This window comes from Dipodomys spectabilis, unplaced genomic scaffold, assembly GCF_019054845.1.
Source record: "Dipodomys spectabilis isolate Male_0828 unplaced genomic scaffold, ASM1905484v1 ptg000667l, whole genome shotgun sequence".
In the NCBI taxonomy this organism is placed as follows: domain Eukaryota; kingdom Metazoa; phylum Chordata; class Mammalia; order Rodentia; family Heteromyidae; genus Dipodomys; species Dipodomys spectabilis.
The window spans coordinates 505,177-512,877 of NW_024871344.1; the positions used below are offsets into that span (position 1 = coordinate 505,177).

The 7,701-nt window shown below is 36.1% G+C and overlaps 1 non-coding gene across 1 annotated transcript; it reads left to right on the plus strand.

Moving 5' to 3' along the window:
* The first annotated feature begins 5,961 nt into the window (after window positions 1-5,961).
* On the plus strand, window positions 5,962-6,068 carry LOC122101445. The gene has a single exon (XR_006146382.1). It is a non-coding gene; the product is annotated as a U6 spliceosomal RNA (small nuclear RNA).
* The last annotated feature ends 1,633 nt before the right edge of the window (window positions 6,069-7,701 follow it).

A 7,701-nucleotide genomic window follows, 5' to 3' on the forward strand; every position in this document is an offset into this window, starting at 1 on the left:
CTATGTCAGCCATTCAGAGATTAGAAATGTGGAGAATATACTCATTTATGTGGTCAAACATGGAAGAGAGGATGTGGCAAGCCCATAGCCAAATGCCAAAGGTAGAGATATTTAATAAAATACCATGAAGTTGAAACAAGTCTTAAAAGGGGATCTAGGCTTACAGGAAGTAGGGCAGAAGGATGGAGAGGGAAATGGTGGACTAATACAGTTATAACACTCAATGTACATATGTGAGAATATAAGTAGGAAACTTGAAGGGATAGGTGGGGTTGGGGTAAGGGAAGGAAGAAAAATGGAAAGTTTGACAATGATCCAGATGCACTGAACATTGAAATGCACATACACTCTATTCAACACTGACATGATGAACTGAAACCCCTTTGCACAACTTGCTAAAGATAATTTTTTTGAAGTTTTAATATTAAGAGACCAGAAGCATAAACCTTTATAGATAAATAAGAGGATAGTATTGACATATTGTTGAGGCTTTTGTTCCTTTCAATATACAAAATTAAATAAGTATCAAGTCTGCTGCAAATTTCTTAAACTGTAGAGAACCAAATTCCAATATTCCTTCACTTTAAATAAAAATAAATCTTATAGACTGTGGGGGATAGCAAAGATGGCCCTGAGAGGAAGTTGAGTGGGCAGAGCTGGATTTGTTTAGGTTCAGTGTGTAAACATCTCATGGAAGCTTAGGTGCATGATAAGGTGTGGCCTTTCAGTGATTGGTTGGTTCCATTTTCTCTCCTCCCACGCAGTCTTTTGCTTTAAAAAGGGGATGCTCCCTGTTAATAAACGAGTTCCTGCTTGGTTTGACTCCCAGCTGAGTCTGATTGTCTCCTGGGCTACTGGGCTAAGGGAGGCTGGGGAACAGGCAAGCAGCCGCACTTCACTTCGCATTTACCTCTCCTCGGACCCCGTCCGTCCAAAGACGGAGGAAAACCCAACAATAGACCTTTAGGTTTCCCAGTTGTTTCTAAATATCTTAATGTAATGCATTGGAACTAATTTCATTCCATATTTAAGTTTAAATTGTAAATCACTAAATTCTTTTAAAATCCTCTCACTCGGGCACAGGTATGGATAGATAACTGATGTGGGCATAATCAGAATTATTCAGAAGGCTGTAAATGGATGCTTACTTAGTTTACTCTCTGCTGGGTCATAGAATACAGAATGTCCTAATTGGAAAAAGTTAGCCTTCCCAGGTTTTCTGCATATAAACACTCCATCAACATTTTGTTATTAGAGGATTATTCAAGATTAGCTATATGTTGATTGATAATGACTAACCATGACAGGAAGGAGAGGGAAATCCATCTACACTTCAGTGAGGTTCTGATTTGTGCTTCACAAAGTGTTATGAAAGCTCTCCATGAAAATCTAGCAGCTGCATTTCTAAAAAGTCCTTGTGTGGTAACATTTTCTTTCTTTCTTTCTTTCTTTCTTTCTTTCTTTCTTTCTTTCTTTCTTTCTTTCTTTCTTTCTTTCTTTCTTTCTTTCTTTCTTTCTTTCTTTCTTTCTTTCTTTCTTTCTTTCTTTCTTTCTTTCTTTCTTTCTCTTCCTTTCTTTTTCTTTCTCTCTTTCTTTCTCTTTCTTTCTCTCTTTCTTTCTCTCTTTCTTTCTCTCTTTCTCTTTCTCTCTTTCTCTTTTTTTCTCTTTCTTTCTCTCTTTCTTTCTCTCTTTCTTTCTCTCTTTCTTTCTTTTTTTGAGTCCGGTTGTGGGGCCTGAACTCTGGGCCTGGACGCTGTCCCTCAGCTCTTCAGCTCATGGCTAGAGCTTTACCACTTGAGCCACAGTGGCACTTCTGGCTTTTTTTTTTTTTGCTTATGTGGTGCTGAGTAATTGAACCCAGGGCCTCATGCATTGCAAGGCAAGCACTCTAGCACTGAGCCACCTTCCCAGCCCCTGTGGTTACCTTTTCTGATAATGTCTCAATTCAAGTATTTCTCCTTGGAGTTCCATACTATTCAATGATGCTGTATTAGCTCCTTGTTAAAATTTGCAGACCGGTCTTGGTGATGAAATTTGTGCTTTTCAAAATTGCTCTCCTAATTCCATCCACAAACTGCAAACAACATTTATCTGAAAAAATTTGTATCTGTTGATAGTGCATATATTTTTATGTTTCATTTCAAACCTAGAATGTAGTAAAAATTTTCATAGCAATTACTCTGCACTAGCTTGTGGGCAGATTCTAAAGTAAATAATATACTGTGTTTATGTAGAGAATTTGAGTATCCAAAGTTTTCATATACCTTTGGTCCTAAAACCAATACCTTACTGATATTGAGTGATAAATACAACTTCCTATAAGTACAGAAGTTTTCCTTGTATCTTTTTAATATATATTTTTATTGTAAATATACTGCACAGAGGAGTTACAGTTACCTAAGTAAGGTAATGAGTATATTTCTTATTGAGCATTGTTACCCCCTCATTTGTTTTTTCCTCTACCATACCATTCCTTCACTCCTCTCCAACTTCCCCATTCACCCCCCACCCCTTGATAGACTGTCTTGTACATCTCATTGTTAGAATGGGTCAACCTGTATCCTTTCCTTATATCTTAAATGAAGAAGTGCTAGCTTGATTTATGCTGATTCTACTTGTGTAGACAAACCTAAAATCACTCATCAAGGCCAAGAGCACATAAGTGAAACACCATCATTTTTTGTTACTTGGTATAATTGTGTTCTACACATTTATTGACAGGTTACAAATTATTCTCAAACTTTAAAACATTAAAAATATTTTCTTTTTTTGTTATTTTCTTGGCCAGGAAATCAGCAAGACCTTAGTCAGCATTTCTCACATAAGACTTTTCACATGAGTTGGTTAAATGTATGTGTAGAATCCAGTCTTTGGAAAAAGCTCAAGTAAGGATGCCATTTAAAGCCTTATAACTTTATTCTTTACCAGGGCATTCTCCTTCTACTTTGATTGTTGAGAGTTTCTACAAGAGCAAGCATTCTGTGGGGAGCAAGGAAACACCATATGAACTTTACTTACTGAGTTTTCTGAGTGATTTGCTATCCCTTGTACTGCATTTCGCAAGTGGAATCTCTCTAAATGTACAAGTTTTAAGAGATAAGAGAGTGGTAAAAAAAACGCTTAGAGACAAATACATCTTGAACATACTTTGTTCCAAGCATTCCATTTGAGGCATATTCAACACCTAGAGAAACTTGTGTTGGCTGTATCTATGTGTCTTTCTCCATGTGTGCATGTATACATGTGTACATGTACGTGTGTATTTGTGTGTACAGTAACATACATGTGTACATATATAAGGGCATATACACATATGTGTGCATATATAAATAAATATACATATACAAATATATGTGCATATATATATCAGTTGTTCAGTGATTTAATCTATAGTTCACAGCACATTGTCTTTCTCACAAAGTGTACATGATAAATTGCTCCTAGGATCTGTGTTCTATGATGGGCATCCTTTGTACACACTTCCCACATTCCTTTGTTTTTCATCCCTGTGAGCAACTTCGGTCCACTTTCCATAGGCTAGCTTTGTTTTCATTATATGTAGTTACTAACTGATAATAAAAGAAAAAGGTTGTTTGTAAAAGAAAAAGAACTTTTAGGTCGCAGGTTAACAGTATCTTATCCATCCCAATGATTTCTATGAGATAAAATTTATAATAGTAAACGTGAAAAGGAATTCCTAGATCTGCTGTTTTACCATTTATTATGGCAAAGAATAATATCAAGTCACTCTTATAACTCTTAAAGAATGCAAGGGTAACTGATGGTCACTCTCATGTTCCCAGAAAACTAGTGGATCCTGAAGGATAGTAGTAGACCAGCCGAAATTCTAAGTACCAGACATGGAGCATGAAAGAGAAAGAGAGGAAATGGGAGAGAGTGAAAGAGAGAGAGAAATAACACAATACTAGAAGTGCATAACAGACAAACAAGAGCTGTATGAGAATATTCATACTGCTATCTTTAGACTCTATATGTACATTTGAAGGTATTTGTTATATGATAACAAATCAACATGAAATATAAAGTTATTTTGATAAAAATAAAAATAACTCAGAAGAAATTATAAATGCAAAAACAATCTTCACTGAAGCAAACTCTCAGAGATATTTATGACTTTGAAAAGGATAAAGTGGCTGAAGTTAGTATAAATTTAGAAGTACCATTCACAAAAATATAAAAATATATTTATATCTCTCATTATATTACCCAAAGCAGAAAGCAAATGTTGTTTAGATGATTTTTTAAAACACAGTTTCTGGGAAGGTGGCTCAGTGGTAGTGTGCTTGTCTTGCATGCATCAGCCCCAGGGTTTGATTCCTCAGCACCACATAAGCAAAAAAAGATGGAAGTGGTGCAGTGGTTCAAGTGGTGGCGCTAGCCTTGAGCTGAGGGACAACACCCAGGCCCAAGAGTTCATGCCTCATGACCAACAAAATCAAAATAAAGAACAAACCACAGTCTATCACTGTTTTGGCCTTAACTCTGTAATACCGCTGCTTCAGCCTAGGGATAAAATTTTAGGTGTGGACATTTATCAAAACTTCTGACTCAGACTCTATTTGATAATTTTTTAAATAAATATTTTGATCTTAATTTTCCTCTTTGTAAATTAACGTGCACCTATAAAAATTGGTTTGACCATCCAAGTAACCTTCTCAAAGTACCTCCTAATGATGATTTACAAAAAGTTGTACTAGGGCTGGGAAGGTGGCTCAGTGGTAGAGCGCTTGCCTTGCATGCATAAGGGACTGGGTTAGATTCCTCAGCACCACATATGGAAAAAGAAAAAAGCCAGAAGTGGTGCTGTGGCTCAAATGGTAGAGCGCTAGCCTTGAGCTGAAGAGCTGAGGGACAGCGCCCAGGCCCCACGACCGGACCCCCCCAAAAAAGTTGTACTATATTTCAACAAGTAAAACAATGCTACAAATAAAGAAAACAATAATTAAATGTTAATAATTAATAAAATAAAAAACAAAAATTTATTACTGTTTTCACTATTTGAAGTGTACTACATATTAGATTTTACTATTTTCTCATAATCCTGTACATTTAACACTGACTGAGGTTGTGATGTTCATCAAGAGTTTTATAGAATATGAGTAGTCTTTAAAACTATCCACTAAGATTACTATTTATGGCTCTTCTCATTATTTGTTTATGGCTTATATCATCATTTTTCCTCATTAACTTATAAACTGAGGAAGCCCTAAAGTTTTAACAGCCTGTGTAGTTAACAAAGTGTTAACACTTCATTCTGCTTCTTTACACAAAAACTTTGCAACTTCTCATTAATAAAGTTTCTCGAAACTCTGAAATGTACATACTTAGTAGTATATGTCTGCTACCATAAATCTTAAATACTTTATGGAAAAGTTTTATACCTGCCAAACAGTCCTAATTTTGGCATATGTAAACAAATTCCCAAAATTAAATATATTTAAAACATTAAAACTTTTAACAAACCTTAACACTTGGTGCAGTGTTCATTATTACAGGTGCCTTGTATAGAATAATTGAATCCCCCTCCTACACATTTCTTGAGCCACAAATATCTGGAATTATTTTGTTTTTGACATGTCAATCTTGACTTTATTCTTAAATTTGTGCTTATGTAAGAAATATATGGTTCTAAAATTTCATGACAATTCTTTTGAACTTACTTTTTGTTGAATTGTCTAGTTTAATAAAATCCAACTGCACTTTTTTTGGGGGGGTCCATTCGTGGGGCCTGAACTCTAGGCCTGGGCGCTGTCCCTCAGCTCTTCAGCTCAAGGCTAGCGTTCTACCACTTGAGCCACAGCGCCACTTGCAGCTTTTTTCTTTTTGCTTATGTGGTGCTGAGGAATTGAACCCAGGGCCTCATGCATGTAAGGCAAGCGCTCTACCACTGAGCCACCTTCTCTGCCCCCACAATTGCACTTTTGATATAAAAAATATTCTGTGCTCAATTCAGCCACACATACACTAACATTGGAACAATACAGAGAAGAGTAGCATGGCACTTGCGCAAGGACGATATGCAAATTCGTGGTGTGTTCCATATTTTTACAACAACAGATGCTGGAGGGAATGTGGCCACAAGGGAACCATACAACATTCTTGGTGGGAGTGTAAACTTGTTCAACCACTTTGGAAGGCATTATGGAGGTTCCTCAAAAGATTCCACATAAAGCTCCCCTTTGACCCAGGAGTCCCACTTTTGGGGATTTACTAAATGATCACAAACAAGACCATACTAAAACTCAGCACCACTATGTTTATTGCAGCATTATTTACAATAGCTAAGATATGGAACCAATCAGCTGTCCCCACTACGTGAATGGATCAAGAAAATGTGATGTATATACACAAGGGAATTCTATGCCTCCATCAGAAAGAATGACATTGTCCCATTTGTTAGGAAATGGAAAGACTTGGAAAAAAAATTATTAAATGAAGTAAGCCAAGTCCAAAGAAAAAGGTCCCATGGTTTCCCTTATTTTCAATAACGAATATATGTCTGGGTTAAGCAGACAAGGTCAAAAGCTATGTGCATATGAACAGAAATGATAATGTTAAGGGAATTGAACCCCACGATAGGGAAACAAGTAGTTTTTTGTTTCTTGCTATTGTTTCTAACGTACTTATAATGTGCGATGTGAATTTTCGTTTCTTTGTATGTTCCTCCCCCCACGCTATAACCCTTGTTTTCTCTGTATTTGAAGTTGGTGCATCTGCCTCTTGTATTTACGCTTCTCTAATTTGGGGAGGGGAAGGGAAAAAATGTGTGCGCGTGAACGCATGTGCATGCGTGTGTGGTGACATGCTCAGAGTTTGAAATCAGGGCTTAAAGGTCTTGCTAGACCTTTCTTCTCTAGGTTGGTGAGGTACTATATGAGCTACATTTTTTTCCCTGGGTCTTTGCTAGTTCATTAAAAATTTTGAAAAATAATTTCATGAATTTTTTTTTTTTGGCCCTGATTGACTTCCAATGGTTATCCACAGATCCCAGTCTCCTGAGTAGCTATCCCGAGTAGATAGGATTACAGGTGTGACTAGCCAATACAAGGCTTTCAGCATAATTTTAAAAGTAGAAGAAAATTTACTTCATGGGGGCCTGTTTAATTATCTCCTACTTTTAAAACATTTTGGATTGATTAAATGTGAATTTATTTCATTTTTGGATTCTTAAAAGATAGTAAGTGATGATATTTAAAAGTTTTGGTACTTTTTAAAAAAGGAAACTGGAACTGTGGGACAGAAGAAATTTGTCTCTCTTTGGACCTCAATTTAGAAGCTCAGCTCTCTGCATGATAACCCAATGTCACCAACACAGTCTGTGTTGAAGACAAAATGTGATAGAAAACAATCACCATGGGCAATATTTGCTATGCTATAATTTCTTGGACAATATGAATATTGAATTGAGAGTGTAAGAGAATGGAAAGAATTTACCTACCTTTTGTGTATTGCTGAAAGACTTTTGGAAACTTTGACTCATTTCCTTCCTCACTGTGTGTCTTTGGGCCATGCACTTAGTGCCTTTAATTACAATTTTTCCCAACACTAAAATAGTAATAACATTAGCATTATAGCAAATGTTATCTTAAGAATTAAGAGAAATAAAACTTGTAAAATACTTAACATAAACTTCTATGCATGAGCTTTGAGTTTAGCCAGAAGTTTTTTTTAAATACTAAA